The sequence below is a fragment of the Myotis davidii genome, unplaced genomic scaffold (assembly GCF_000327345.1).
Source record: "Myotis davidii unplaced genomic scaffold, ASM32734v1 scaffold229, whole genome shotgun sequence".
NCBI classification, from domain to species: domain Eukaryota; kingdom Metazoa; phylum Chordata; class Mammalia; order Chiroptera; family Vespertilionidae; genus Myotis; species Myotis davidii.
The window spans coordinates 652,135-668,456 of NW_006299517.1; the positions used below are offsets into that span (position 1 = coordinate 652,135).

Genomic DNA, 16,322 nt, shown 5'->3' on the forward strand with positions numbered 1-16,322 from the left:
GCATATAAGCATAACCAATGGACATAAGACACTGGGGGATAGGGGAGGCTAGGGGACTGTCTAGGGCGGGGGGGGGAATGGACACATATGTAATACCCTTTGTAATAAAAAATTAAAAAGAATAAATGCTGTAACTATAAAACACAGAAGAAATAAAAAAAAAGAAATTGGAGAGAAGAGAGACACTGAAAATAAAAAAAATAAAAAAAAGTTGTCACTGTTTTTTATAAATATATTTTTATTGATTTCAGAGAGGAAGGGAAAGGAGAGAGAAACATCAATGATGAGAATCATTAATCAGCTGCCTCCTGCACGCCCCCTACTGGGGATGGAGCCCACAACCCGGGCATGTGCCCTTGACTGGAATTGAACCCAGGACCCTTCCATCTGTAGGCTGATGTTCTAGCCACTGACCCAAACCAGCTAGGGCTGTCACTGTTTTTTTCTGGGCAAAAGAGTAGATATGTGGGAATTGAACTTGTCCAGTTACTGGTCTTCAGTCTCTTCATATTTAAATTTAAAAGCCCATAGTTTTTGTGAGATATCATATACAGCATTTGCAAAGTTGTGAACAAAATCCAGGTCTCCATTACTGAATTGTGATTGAATTGTGAAACTGCATAATGTATGTAGGAAGGGGAGATATAGGAATAGCTGCTGTCTTTCCCCTCATCAGTGCCCCTTTCATTGCCTTCTCAGTGCAGGAAGAAACAAAGAAGCCATCGGGGCGTTTTGATAATAGAAAATTATTTACACTTTGAGATGGAAAGAAAAAGCATGGGAAGACACTGGGAGTGAATTAATATAAAATAATAACCACTGCTAGGGAAATTGGATGGGAAAAGAACAATGTCTGGTCAGCACACACTGTGTTAGATCATCACTAAATCAATCTACTGTCAGGTAATAGGATGTGGCAGATGGATACAAGAGACAACTATGTTGGGAGAACTTAAATGAAAGACAGTATGTGCAATGTCAAGGTTATTACTGCTTAGAAGTTAATGATGGGTTATTTGCCAGTGGAGTGCATCAACTGAGTAAGGAATCTGGATGGGCCCATTAATAAATGTAATATGTTTTGCCTCTGCTTTTCTGTTTCTCTATATTGGTATAGTTCTTGAGAAGTCACATTTACGGTGACATTCCAAAACTGTCTCTAGATAGCTATATGCCTGGGATATTAGATTTATCTTCTTGTGCAATTTATCTATCAGTTAATAATCTTAATATAATGGATTATTTTGGTTTCTCCCTCTATTACTTCACTGTACACGTGCATTAAATAAATCAATTTGAGTTAGGATTTTTATGAAGACTATACTCTGCTCAACATGTAAGACAGCCTATATAACAAAATTACACAGAATTTTTTAAAAATTGTGAAGTTATTTTTTGATGATTAAGATACCTATAGAGGTGTTACAGATAAAGTTACTTGGGAAGCAAATTCTGAAATAGAGCTTTGGATGAGGAGAGTTTATTTCAGTATACTCCCTGGAACAACACATGTCAGGGAGTAAAAGAAGCAGTACTAGGCAGAGAGAAGGACACTGAAGCACTTATAATAAAAGACCCAGCATATCCCATGGGGGATTTTGGAATAGGTATGGCCTTTCAGAATTATCCTGAATTGAGAGTAGGAAAACCATACTTTTATACCCTTCATCAACCAACCATCGGATGTGGGCTGCCCCCTGGAAAGGGCAGTGATCATAGGCATGGAGTCTCTTTTCAGGCTAGAGAATAAGTTTTGGAAAAGAACATAGTTGAGAGATATTGAACACCAATGCTCAGAGCAGCTAGAAGAATAAATGTTTCAGTCCTAGAAGAAGGGAGGAGGTTATGGGCAGCAAACCATAGCATCCACTGTAAGATGTGAGCACATGTATGTGTTTTAGGTAGTTTTTAGGGGATACTTTTACTTTTTCAGAAAAGTACCAGAATAGTCTTTTTGATGTAGGTGTGCTTCTCCTGTGGGACAGGTACTATAAAAAATAGGCATGTCTAGTCCTAGCTGGTTTGGTTCAGTGGATAGAGCGTCGGCCTGCGGGCTCGGGTGGGGGGTCCTGGGGTCGATTCTGATCAAGGGCACATGCCCAGGTTGCAGGCTCGATCTCCAGCAGCCAATCAATGATTCTCTCATCATTGATAAAAAATAGGCATGTCTGAAAAAGTTAAACATTTTCAGACCAAGCTAGGTTTGCAAGTATAATAAATTATTACAAAAGCAAGCTTTATCATAACATCTCTAAGTTGGAAAATAAGGAAAAACAGCTAAGCAGAGTCAGCAAAAAGTAGACTTTTTAAAAGTATAATACTGTTAAATGGTTCATATAACAATATTCAACTTGGAGAATATTGAAATTTGTAGCATTGCCTTACTGAATAATGAACAAAAGTGTATTGAATTTATTCTAACTTTCTTGTATGAAAGTCTAGCTACCTAAGCTCTGTGCTCAATTTATATACCTATATGCACCAATGTTTATATTATCTGATGATGTGAGTACATGATAATGTTTTCCATTTATTTATAGTTATTAATTAATGTAACTCCTCCTTTATTTTATAGCTTTTGCTTTCTTTATTATCATGTCAAGGGTTCAATTCATCCAAAAAACACTTATGAAGATCTTATATTGGAACTGGCATTGTGCTAGCTACTGGGGATAAAAATATGAAATAGACACAGTCCCTGTTTTCAAGGACTTTAGTCTAGTGCATTTGATTTTCAAAGTGAACACCTGTATATTACTGTCTGGATCAGATGCTATAGTATGCAGAAGTTGAAAAAATAACCCTCCAAGAACCCATGCCCATATTATATTACTCCCATTATTCTATTATTATATCTCTAGACATATCTATATTTATATCTATGTTACAGTTAAGAAAGGGAAATTATTAGCGTTGGCCTAAAATATTCAGTGGGAATTATTTAATATCACAGCTGCCTAAGATGGGGATAATAGTTGGGACAAACAACAAGCTACCACAAAAACATAAAAGGAAAAGCTGAGGAATGAAATGTTTATAGGGGCCTTTGAAAAGCTCCAAAATATTTCTGGGAAACTAGGAGACAATGTATATGCACCTAATATTAGAACACCTAAATATATTAAGTATTAAAAGATCTGAAGGGGGAAATAGACAACAGTAAAAAAATAGAAAATGGACTTCAATATCTCACTTTCAGCAATGTATAGATCATCTAGACAGAAAATTAATAAGCTAAAGTTCAACTGTACTTTAGGCTTAATGGACATTTCATTAAAACTATTTTAGGGTTAGATTCTTCATTTTCATTATCTTTAAAATTTCTCAGGACATTTTATTAGTTTACATGAGAATAACTCAAGATTTATGAAGTGTTTGTCTGTATACTCTTGTTATTATTTTCCTCCAAATCTATAAATGTGAAAAATATGTCTCTAAAAAGAAATAGGAATCAAATAGTAACTGAATGTACAGTAGCATTTTATTGATGAAAAAGTGAGATTAATTAACAGATTTCATTTGACTTCTGATTGTTTGGAGTTTCCTTGGCACAGTTAGATACACTAAAAAAAATGGGCAAGCCTTTATTCATGTTATTTAAATTCAATACTTTTCTGTGATTGAAAAGAATCATTTTTAAAAAGTACCTATGGGGGATATAAAGATGGCTTCAGAGTAGTTGCAAGCTACACTCACCTTCTCCTGGCCCCAAACTGGGTTTACAGCTAAATTATAGAGCAATAAACCTGAATTGTCAACTAAGGGCTAGCTGAAATAAAATATTATAACCAAGGATTTAAAGAAGGCATATAGAAACTAGTATGAAGGGCAGAGACAAGGAAAGGGCTAGCTCCCACAATGACTGAGAAGCCAAAGGGATCTCATGGCTGCAAAACTCCCTCTCCCCAGGAGTGTGGGGTCTCAAGCCCTTGCAGGGAAAGTCAACCCAGAGCAACAGAAATGGGAAGAGGAGCCCACTTAGCATCTAGTGGTGAAAATCAGTGGAGATTCAGACCACCTGGGAGACCCAGATGCCACCCAAATTGTTACACCGCCTGGGGAGTGTACCGCCTGGTCTCTGACTAATGCTGAGCTACTCTGCCATACCTGGGTACTGCAAAGGTGTCTGCTGGCTGCACACAGCAGTGATTTTTGGGGCCCTCTTTTTTTAAGGAAGTCCTTTGGGAAGACTAAGACAGTGACTAAACTGTGTGGCTTTGGAAAGAGGACCAGTCTCCCCCACCTTGAGCGCACAAATGATGCCCCATCCCCCGACTGTTGAATCACTTGGCGGGCCCATCCTGCTGAGTTCAGTTGTGCAGGGGAACCAGAGAGCCCTATAGCAGAGCTGGGACTTTTGGAGCATGTCCCTAGGGGAAGCTTTTTTCAGGCATTAGATGGGCATGTGCTGGGTTGTTGGGCTACATCACGAGGGGGCCACTCCTATCTCCCCTGTGTTAGGGTCTCGGAAGGAGGAACGCACGAGGCCAAAAGGGGAGAAGAACTATAAATTTATTAGGTCATCTGAAAACCCATATGGGCTGAGCCCCAAAATGGCGCCAGCAGCCAAAGATGGGAAGTCAGAGGTTTTTAAAGGACACTAGGTGGGCTTTTTCTGGGCGGAGAATCCTCTGTGCAGGTCCAGATTCTGGTAAACTCTGGAGGGGAGAGATAATGGCCTTAGCAGGTGGAATGTGGTCTAAGCAAGTGGAATGTCCACTGTGAAGTGGCCTAAAGGTCAGTTCCCAGGGGAAGGGGAATTGATTCAATTATTTGATCAGACCTAACACCCTGCAAGTCAGCTCATGTTACCCTGGGAAGAGGAAGAAGTGCTCAACCCACTCAAACAGGCTTGTGGGCACCATCCTCCATGAAAGACTATTTGGATCTACTCTGCCAATTCCCGGATACTTTGCCCCCATGAGCTCAATTCCACCAGGAGAAGGGAGAACAGCTCAGAGTTGGTACATTCAGAGTGTGAATCCTTTACAGGCTATTGTCTGGAACTGGGAGGAAGTGCTTAGTTCCCTCTTGTGGGCTGGGCCAGCATCACCCTCAATGGGAGTCACTTTTTTTTTTCATTTTGTTTCTTTTTTTAATTTCTTTATTGATTAAGTTATTAAATATGTGTCCTTATCCTTATAGTACCCCCGCCCCCTCCCCCCCACTCATGCCCTCACCCCCCTGTTGTCTGTCTCCATTGGTTAGGCCTATATGCATGCACATAAATCCTTTGGGTGATCTCTCCCCCTTACCCCCACCCTCCCCTACCTTTTTATTTATCACCCTGAGCCCAATGGCTCTTCCCAGCTGAGCTTGTTTTTGCAAAGGGAATGGCTGGCTGCACTCAACCTGAACCTATAGCACGTTCCTCCTTGGGGAACTATACTTGGATATTTTAGCAGAGGCTGAATTTTTTGTCTCTGGAGTAGGAGCCACTTTCCTCTCATTGAGTGCCTGCTGTATGACCACCAAGAAAGGGATCCACTAACCCCATCCTATGGACTCTAGTTGCACCACCCTAACAAGCTTAAAAACTGTGGATCTGTGGGTCACAGTCAGCCTGAGACCACTCTAGAGTGCTTCTCTGGAAGGCTCTGGAAGAAGACCAGGCAACCTCAGGTAGAGGCAGAGTAGCTGACGGGTGGAGGCAAACCTCAGCAAACTTTGACCCTTTTACAAATTGGTCCACAGCTCAAAGGTGGAGGAAGCAGATCCTTACACAGATACTGGCCCCACCTTTGCACACCCAGCTCCAGTAGACCAAGCCACAAATATTGAAGTGGAGTAGCTCCAGACAAGTAGCTCAAGGTTGGTTACACACAGTATCTGACATTGACCTGTACCTTAACCCTGCTCAGTAGACCCCAAATCAATACAACCAGTGGTGGGTTTCCAACCACACCAAAGCTAGACCCAACTAGCCACACACAAAGGGGTGCATATATTTTTGTGAATACATTATTTGGAGTTTTTTTGGGTATATACCAAGGAGAGGGATTGCCAGTTAACATGGTAGTTCTATTCTTAATTTTTTGAGGACTCACAAGACTGCTTTCCATAGTGTTTGTACCAGTCTACATCCCCACCAGCAGTGAATGAGGGTTCCTTTTTTCCCACAACTTCTCCAACACTTGTTATTGGTTGTTTTGTTGATACTGGCCCTCTAACAGGTGTAAGGTGGTATCTCATTGTAGTTTTGATTTATTTCCCTAATTGCCAGTGAGATTGAACATCTTTTCATATATCCATTGGTTGTTCATATGTCTTCTTGGAAGAGGTGTATTTTCAGGTCCTCTACCAAATTTTTGATTGGGTTGTTCCTTTGATGTTGAGTTTTATGAGTTCTTTATATACTTTGGAAATTAAACCTTTGTCAGAGCTACTGTTTGCAAATATTATCTCCCATATGGTGGGCTGCCTCTTTGTTTTCTTGTCAGTTTATTTTGTATGATTTCACTCATATGTGGGATATAAAACTGAAACTCATGAACACAAAAAACAATGTGGTGATTGCCAGAGGGAAGGGGGTTGGGGAGAAAGGGTTCCTAATATAAGCTGACAGAAGATTTGATTTTCAGTGGTGGGCATATGGTGCAATATACAGATCTTATAACATAGAAACACACACCTAAAACCTATATGTTCATGTTGACCAATATCATCCTAATCAACTTAATCAATAAATACTTAAAAATGTATATACTACCCAAAACAATCTATAGATTCAATGCAATTCCTATTAAAATACCAATGGCATATTTTACAGATCTAGGACAAATATTCAAAAAATTTATATGAGACCACAAAGGACCCAAAATGTCCTCAGAAATCTTGAGAAAAAAAGAACAAAGTTGGAGGTACCACTATACCTGACATCAATTTCTATCAAAGCTGACTAGTACTGGTATAAGAATAGACATATAGATCAATGGAATAAAACATAGAGCCCAGAAATAAACCCACACCATTATGGTCAATTAATATTTCACAAAGGAGGCAAGATCATAGAATGGAGTAAAGACAGTTCCTTCAATAAATGGCGGGAAAATTGGACAGGTACAAGAAAAGATAGGCAGTACAATCTCAGACATCTCTCATAGCAATATTTTTGCCAATATACCTCCTCAGGCAAAGGAAACAAAGGGAAAAAATAACAGGTGGTACTACATCAAACTAAAATGCTTTTGAATAGCAAAGGAAACCATTAACAAAATGAAAAGGGAGCCCACTGAATGGGAGAACATATTTGCCAAGGATACATTTGATAAGGGGTTTATTTCCAAAATATATAAAGAGCCTATACAACTCAACACTAAAATGACAACCCAATTAACAAATGGGCAAAGGACCTGAACAGACACTTCTCCAAAGAGATCATACAGATGGCCAATGGACATATGATAAAATGCTCAACGTCACCAATGATCAGAGGGATGAAAATTAAAACCACACATCACACCTACCAGAGTGTCTACCATCAATAAATTAACAAACAGCAAATGCTGGCAAAGATGTGGGAAAAAGGGAATCCTGCTGTAATTTTGTTGGGAATGAAGACGGGTGCAGCCACTGTGGAAAACAGTATGGAGTTTCCTCAATAAATTAAAAATGAAACTGTCTTTTGACTGAAGGATCCCACTTCTAGGAATATATCTGAAGAAACTTGCAACACTAACTTGAAAGAATATATGCACTTCTATATTCATTGCAGTGTTATTTACAATAGCCAAGATCTGGAAACAGCCCAGTGCCCATCAGTAGATGAGTGGATAAAACACACACACACACACACAAAAAAAATAACAACAACAACAATAAACCCCTGTGGTACATTTACACAATGGACTACTTCTCGGTCATAAAAAAGAAGGATATCTTACCTTTTGCAACAGCGTGGATGGACCTGGAGATTATTTTGCTAAATATAATAAGCCAGTCAGAGAATGACAAATACCGTATGATCTCACTTATATGTTGAATCTAATGAATAAAGTAAACTGATGAACAAAACAGAAGCAGAGGCATGGATACAGATACATCAAGCAGACTGACAGATGTCAGAGGGGAGAGGGTGGGAGGACTGGAAGTAAATAGGTAAAGGGATGAGACACAGACAGCAATGTGCTGATAGCCAGGGGGAAAGAGGGATGGGCTAGGTGGAGTTGGGCAAAGGGAGGGAAATTGAGATGGAAAGAGATTTTGCTTTGGGAAGTGGGCACATGATGCAGTGAGATGATGTCTTGTTGAGGTATACACTTGAAACCTGTATAGTTTTGTAAGCCAATATCACACCAATAAATTCAACTTAATAAATAAATAAATTTATAAAATTACCTATGGCAACCCAAAGATTTTATGAAATTTTGACATATCTGCAACATGAGCAGGTAGTCTGAATTACTCATTAAAAAAAGAAATGATTTTGGCAACATCCATGTACTTTTGAGAGTGCTTCTTGTATTGAAGATATTATATGCTTCTGCTTATTAAAAAATGATTTTTTGAACAGCACCTCTATATATCAACAACAGAGATAGCTCATTACATTTCTATTTTGTGCACTTTGGGAACTTCCAAGACTTCTGTTTCTTTAATATGCTCTGCTCTCATATGCTGTATAGAAGAATCTGCTCTAAATCTTTGATACAAACTTTATCCAAGGCAGTGCATGGCCACAATATTTGATTAATCATAATATACAGTATTGACACTATTCAGTGAAAGTGTTGAGAAAGAGCAATCTAAGATATATTTCCATGATTTTCTTTGGCTTAGTATCTACATAAAACTATGGCTTAGTTTGATAATTCAGTAAATATTATTACAGCCCATGTCCACTGAAGGTGCACTTTGCAACATTATTATTGTTTTTATTTATTGTGTGATATATTGAATAAAAATGTGTACTAAGCCAGTAGACTGGGGAAAGTTTTATTTGTCATCCTCGAAGATATTTAGTCCTAGTAAGTTAGCTTTATATCTTTTAATAGAAGGAGTAAATCTTTATATTTTTCATGTGTGGAATGTGTAACTCCCATAATACTCTGATTCCCAAAGTACTATCCAATGTTCACTTTGGGAACACATGTACTAAAATTGGAATGATACAGAGGAGACTAGTGTATCCCCTGTGCAAGGATGACACTCAAAGCACACTTGTGATACTCAATGAATATTAATTGCTTGCTTGATAACAAAAACCTTTCTTGTGTTGTCTGTTCAGGCCTCAAGCATAGTAAGGTGATTGTGAAAAAGGCAGAATAGTTTTGATGTTCCAGAATTAGTGAGATAATTTAGTACAGAGACATTTCTTGAATTGCTGATGTCAGAAAATTTGACATGTTTCCATAGTCCATCATTTGTTCCCATTACCTTGAACACAGACTAAGGAAAGCACAATGCAACTGTCCAGTTTTCCTCCTGTTTAATTGGAAGGAGGAAAAAGGAATTAATAATATTTCTCACTACTCAGAAGATAGAGAAAGTCATGGTCAGAACTGTTGAGGTCTAATGTTAGGATAAAGAACTGTAGAGGTTTAATGTCTATAACTTAAAATCATGTAGTTGTTTACATGTGTTTATGGTAATTACTTGGCTGAATGTATGACTAATCTTACAAACATAATGAGAGTTTGTTTTTCCCTCCAGGATTTAGTAATGTGGTTATATAGTCTTAATTTGTCATTGTACCTTTATTTTTTGAAATAGAAATATATTTGAAAATTTTGTTACTAAACATAAAGGGAGTTGATTGCATGCAACATTACAGTATTTAAGTATATACACAGGAGATCAGGAGACTGTCTTCAATATGTATCAACTCTCTAGCTCCCTCAGTTACTAAAATCTAGTTATTCAGAAATAACATTAGAGGTACAAGTTACTTTGGGTCTTCTGTAGAATCAATGTGCATAAAATATATCTCTGTCATGTATTAGTCAGTTCACCTGTCTAATGAAATCACTTGAGAACTGTGAGCATAAGATTTAAATTATAAGTGAATAAATTCTGTCACTGGTTTAGCAATTATGCAAAAGTATGACTGCATTCAGCAATCCATTGACTATTAATGAAGCTTTTAATAATCTACTGGCTAGGCTGTCTCTTTAGCAAAATCTGACCTTTAAATGGCTATTATTTTTAAGTTGTTTTATCTTGTATTTTCATAGCACTGTTTTTCTTTTGAGGCACATTAAGTACTTTCTTAGTTTTGGAAAACACAGAGACATTTCCAGGAAAATAATCTTAAAAATTTAAAATAGAAATATGTAATTAATTTCAGTTTAAACCAACCAAAAATTATATGGAGACCATAGTCATTAAATAACTTGTTTGCTGAATTTATTATCTTTTCCTCCAAGCTCATTAAGAAAGAGTCCAGCGAAGGCTAAGGTCTCAATTAATTTTAATGGGCATGACGAAGGTTTAATAAAGTATGTGGTTTAATTGCCTGAGATTAGGCTAAATCGCAGCCTTAGTTTGTTATTGATAGTTTGATCAAGAGGTACAAATCGTTTTCTAAGAAAAATTGATAAAGCTGGTAACTTATGAAAAAGAGCATTGGTTTGTCTAGCTAAACTATTTATTAACATGAACTTCAAAAATAGATAAAGAAAACTGGCCACTAACTAAACATTACAGAACAAGTTTTCAAATACAAATGTTGATACAGCTCTGGCAGGTGGTGGACACCAAAACCATCTGCTGTCACATTGTTTGTGACTATTTAGGTAAACCATCCAAGGCTCTTAATAACTATGTCATGGATGGCAAGCAGTATAATGTAAAAGCTGTCCAAAATGGCATTCTTGTAGCCCTGAATCATTAAACCAGCCAGTTTGGTGGGACAAAGGTGTTTCTTTTTCAAAATGGTATTGGGTAAATAATATTTTATTTTGAGAGGTTTTTGGCTTGGTTCAAGTAGTGTTGGCCAGTTGCCAATAAGATGAATGCTGTAATGAATAGATTCATCCTCAGTGCTATTAGCTAAGTAAAATTGCTTGAGCATTTCAGATGTTTTGGAAAGCTCAACCCCATGAATTGTAGGAAAAGAACATAGCTTAATCAAAAGATTCCTACTTCATTCTTAGTAGATTAGCATATTAACTGTCATATAATTTCAGTGAAAGGAACAACACACCTCTTCTGAAAGCCAATAGGGAAGTTTTATTTTATTTAATAGTTCATGAATTTTCACTACTAAAAGTATGTTATTTAACTATTTCTTCAATAAACTAACATACTTAGCTCAGTTGTTCAGAACACAGTTATAATGAAACCACGGTTCTGTGTGAATGTGTTTGTATGCATATGGGTGTTTGGGGTGTGGTGGGTAATTTTATGTGTCAAGCTGCCTAGGGTTTGGTGCCCAATTGTTTGGTCAAACACTTGTCTAAATATTACTGTGAAGTTATTTTATATGTCATTAAAATTTACAATTGGTTGGGTTGACTTTAAAACAGATTACCCTCCATAATGTGAGTGGACCTCATTTACTCAGCACAAGGCCTTATGAGCAAAGGCTGAGGTTTCCCAAAGGAGAAATTTTGCCTCAAGACCACAGCATAGAAATCATACCCGAGTTTCCACTCTACCTGTACTATGAATTTTAGACTCAAAACTGCAACATCAACACTTACCTGAATTGCCATGTTGCTGGCCAGTTCTACAGATTTCAGACTTGCCATGCTCCATAATCACATGATCATATGATCTAGTTTCTTGAAATAAATCAATCTCTCTTAATAGATATACAAGGATACATATAGATATATATCCTGTTGGTTCTATCTATTGGGAGAACCCTTACTGATACATGGGTCATGCTAACTTGGTCCTAGATATATACCTGACAAAGGAGGCATTTTATCCAAAGGGAAGAACATGTGAATATGGATAGCATGATTTAAACCAACAACCACTGAAAAATGTCAGTGTTCTTGTTCTTCCTACAGAGGACCTGGGATGGGAAGGAGATAAAAAGTACAATAAAAAACAAAAGATTTTAAAAATAACCTCAACTCTAAAGTAAATGAGATTTTTCTCATCATCATTCATTGTCTCAAGAAAAGCACAAAATTCAACTTTGATGACTAACAGAGAGTCTAGTAAAGAAGACTGTTATGTTTGGTAATATCCAGCATACCTGTACCTGACACTCACATTATTAAGGAAATTTCTGCCTTGGGCTTATTCAACTACTTATTATGACTTTCACAATGCCTGGGACTTATTTTGAATTGACATCCATATCCAACTTGCCTTGGCAAACAAACAGGCACAAAGATTAATTAGGTTGTAGGCACTTTATATTCCAGGACTGTGACTTTTCTAGCTGGTGGCATAGTTAGTGCAGTGGACTTGTATTATTTTTCACCAACTGTGACAGTGCCAAATATGTGTACCTGTATGTTGGTGTGTATTCTTTTTTCGTGCTCAGGCTGAGCTTGGTAATGACTACAGAGTCAACACAACTAGTTGGAAATGATGTATGAAATTTAAACATTTTTGGCCAGTACATTCAGAGAATTCAGAGTAGGGAGGAAATGCTGTATAGAGCTGCTCTGTAGTTTATTCATGAATATCTCAATATGCTGCCAAATCAAGGAGAAGACTGAAACCCATCAAATTTGGGAGGATTAAACTTTCCTTTATTGCAGTCTAGTCTTCCTTGTTTATGTTTGACTTTTTCCTTAAATTTATTTTAAAAACCTGATAGATGCCTTAATTCTGAAAACTAAATAAACAATTAAACTTAAATCTCTAGAGACAAGTGGGGAAATACAGTATGTGGAATATTTTCCAGGTGCAATTCATTTCATGCCAGGGAGGTTTTTCTCACTATGTTCCCTGCTATGTGTCTACTAACTAGTCCCTATACTCCCAGTTGTCTTATTTTCCTTTCCTTTGTGTTTTTGTGTATAATTAATGCTAATGCAGAATATGTTAAATTGTTACCTGTTGATTCAGTAAATTGAATGAAATAAGCATTCATTTTGTGCAGAACAGAAGAGAGTCAACTAGTTATTTCATTGAATCACTAGTCTCCTTAGTCTAAATTCAGGTGAGTATATTTTGGGAGAGTTTACTTTGTGATATCTCAGAATATGATAGTGGTTAAGAGTTCCAAACTGGAGACAGGTTGCCAGGGTTTGAATTTTTGTTCCAATCTTTACTATGTGTTGTTGGTAAAATCATTTATACTTTCTGTGCCTCCTCCCTTCCACTTATAAAATTATCATATTCTAGTACTTGTACCCTTATTGTGAAAAGTAATATTTTGAAGATTAAGTGAGAAGATAAATATGACACATTTTGAAGAATGCCTGATAAGTAAAGAGAGCCAAGTCATAAGTGGATTTCTTTATTTCCATCTTTCCCCCACAATTTTTTGAGGTATAATTGAAAAATACTTAATGTGTACAACGTGATAATTTAATATATGCATACAGTGTGAAATAATTACAATAACCAAGTTAGCTAACACATCCATCACCTCATATAGTTATCATTATTTTTTTGGTGATAATTCTTCAAATCTACTCTCAGCAAATTTCATGTATACAGTATACTGTTAATAACTATAATCCCCATGCTGTACATTAAATCCTCAGAATTTATTTATAACTGAACATTTTTACTGTTTGACTAACATCCCCATTTCTCCTATGTCCCAACCCTTGGAAACCACCATTCTATTTTTTTTTCTATGAGTTCAACTTTTTTTTCTTATTATTCTTACTAGAGGCCCAGTGCACGAAATCTGTGCACTGGAGGGTGTCCATCAGACCAGCCTGCACCCTCTCCAATCTGGGACTCCTCAGGGGTCCCTGTGGGATCAGGCCTAAACTCACAGTCGGACATCCTTCTCACAATCTGGGACTGCTGGCTCTTAACCACTTGCATGCCTGCCTGCCTGATTGCCCCTACCTGCTTCTGCCTCCCAGCCTGATCACCCCCTAACTTCTCTCCTGCTGGCCTGATTGATGCCTAACTGCTCCCCTGCCTGCCTGATCATCCCCAACTGCCCTCCCTTGCCAGCCTGATTGCTTACAACTGCCCTCTCCTGCTGGCCTGATCGCCCCCAACTGCTGTCCCCTGCTGGCCATCTTGTGATGACATGGGGGTGGCTATCTTGTGATAATATGAGGGTGGCCATCTTGTGGCAGCCATCTTGTGATGGCATTGGGGCAGCCATCTTGTGACAACATGGGACAGCCATCTTGTGATGATGTGGGGTGGCCTTCTTGTTATGACGTGGGGGTGGCCATCTTGTGGCAGCCATCTGTGACCGTGTGGGGGCAGCCATCTTGTGAAGATGCGAGAGCATGAGAGTCAATTTGCATGTTACCTCTTTATTATATAGGATTATCTTCTTCTAATACAGTGGTTCTCAACCTGTGGGTCACGACCTCTTTGGGGGTCGAACGACCCTTTCACAGGGGTCACCTAAGACCATCGGATAACATATATAATTACATACTGTTTTTGTGAATAATCACTATGCTTTAATTATGTTCAATTTCTAACAATGAAAATACATCCTGCATATCAGATATTTACATTACGATTCACAACAGTAGCAAAATTACAGTTATGAAGTAGCAACGAAAATAATTTTATGGTTAGGGGTCACCACAATGTGAGGAACTGTATTAAAGGGTTGGGGCATTAGGAAGGTTGAGAACCACTGTTCTAATACAATCCTAGGAAGTATGAACAATAGCAAAGAACATAGGCACAGGAAAAGGGAGCTCTTCGCAGAATCTTGGTTCTACTTTAAACCTCTATATGGCTACTATAAGTGTATTAAACAAAGGGTAGTGACACTTGATATTTTACTTTTTTTCTGAGTTACAGAGAATGTGATAATGAATTTAATGTTGCTAATGGTTGTTATATTTAAGCTTTTTGTGACTTTTTGAATGTAATAATATTGCTTCAAAGGGATATGACAGAAGCTGAGATTGGATATGTTTGAAATCTATACATTTATAAATATTATTGTACCATGCATAACAGATTACATCATCAAATCCCTGAACTTTAAAATTAAGGAGCATGCTTTGGAAAACTCAATAATCCTATATTTCATATAGCAAGTATTAACCTCATAAAATTTATTATACAAAGAGACCCCACAGGATAAAAACACATATTTATTATATTTTTAGTAAATTTATAAATTTTAAAGACAATGACATTTTAAGGAAAATTATAATGAAATCAAAACATATGCTCTTCCACAACATGGCCAGATAGAGCATTTATACCACAATCTTCATGAATGATGGTGAAGATATAGTATGTCTACATTAATATAGCAGAGGAATTTAATGCAAATTTTCAAACATTTTTTTCTTAAAATAAATGTAACATTTGTCATGCATTAAAAGTCATTGTCAAAAACAATATAATTGGAGAAGGACAAAATGGTGGCAGAATAGATGGACGTCCCAAACCTTGTCCAGGAGCAGATAGAATGAGTAGCTGAATCAAATAACATCCATCCCAAATTGGCAAAGGAGACACAGCTGGTGAGACAATCTGCATCTGCGAAGTGCAGAGGACACCTGGAGAACGGTAAAACCAAGGATCTGGGCTGGAGAGAACTGTGAGACCTCTGATCCCAAAGGATCAGAGGCAAGCCACACGGCACTGAGCCATGTCCCTTGGGACAGGCAGAGTGTCTGACTGTGGAAAGGAGGTCCGCAGGACTGCTGGTGGCAGAGGATTCTAGATCTGTGTCCATAGTTATGAAAGACTGAGCCCAGAGGGGGAAGCCTGGAGGGCAGCCCAGACTGCACAGTGCCAGCAGGAGAGGGGCTCTCAGAGATGCAGCTCTTTCCCCTCTTTGTGGTATTTGCTTTTCTTTGCTTAACCTAGTACATAGGACTTTTTGGATACAGACACTCATGTGTGGCTGAGGTGCAGGAGAAGGTGTGGACTTGTGGAGTCTGGGGAGAGGCTGGGGTGAGGAGAGGACCCAGGAGCAGCAGCCACAAGTCTGACTGTGAGTCATACCTGACCTGCAGGACCTAGGTAGCCATTTTCTTCTGAAGAGATAGCCCCTCCATGCAGTCTTCAGGCAGCCAAAACAGCCACACCCAGACTACACCATGAAGGGCAAAAAGGATACAAAATAAAATGTGAATAATACCTCAAAGTCCACAGGGACTAGCCTAAAGAGAGTTCTTCAATCCCAGCAACAGGAAACTGAGAAGTCACAGACAATACAGAAGAGTGGAAATTTAAACCAGCCAAAGGAAGGACACTTCACTTTTTCATATTTATTTTATTTTATTATTATTTTGTTATCT

At 38.0% G+C, this 16,322-nt stretch overlaps 1 long non-coding RNA gene across 1 annotated transcript in view; it reads left to right on the forward strand.

The window, feature by feature from the left end:
• Positions 1–15,489, forward strand: part of LOC107184892 — a 21,860-nt gene extending 6,371 nt beyond the window's left edge. Inside the window, exons 2-3 of the long non-coding RNA XR_001515790.1 lie at positions 11,163–11,166; positions 15,429–15,489. This is a non-coding gene — a long non-coding RNA (uncharacterized LOC107184892). The remainder of the gene's footprint in view (positions 1–11,162; positions 11,167–15,428) is intronic.
• The last annotated feature ends 833 nt before the right edge of the window (positions 15,490–16,322 follow it).